The sequence below is a fragment of the Lagopus leucura genome, unplaced genomic scaffold (assembly GCF_019238085.1).
Source record: "Lagopus leucura isolate 7727_CA_CO unplaced genomic scaffold, USGS_WTPT01 Super-Scaffold_100014, whole genome shotgun sequence".
Taxonomy (NCBI): Eukaryota; Metazoa; Chordata; class Aves; order Galliformes; family Phasianidae; genus Lagopus; species Lagopus leucura.
In genome coordinates, this window is record NW_024962268.1 from 10,970,141 (window position 1) to 10,970,438 (window position 298).

A 298-nucleotide genomic window follows, 5' to 3' on the forward strand; every position below is an offset into this window, starting at 1 on the left:
CCTTCCTTCCTTCCTTCCTGTCTTTCCTCAAAATTGGCTAATACGGTGTTTATCCTGAAAATGTTTTCAACTATTAGAGAGGCATTTTCAGGCCATATTCCTGGAAATGAGATGCCGAATGGGTCAATACTGTTTGCACATGCGCTTCATGCGTGCATCATCGGGAGATCAATATGATTGCACTGGTATGGAGATTTGTATCACACCTGTTCTCTGACATCACGTAGAAACAGCTGCTGTTTCTTTTATTGTTTTGTTTTGTTGTTTTTCTTCCCCCCCCTTTCTTTTTTAAAAGCTA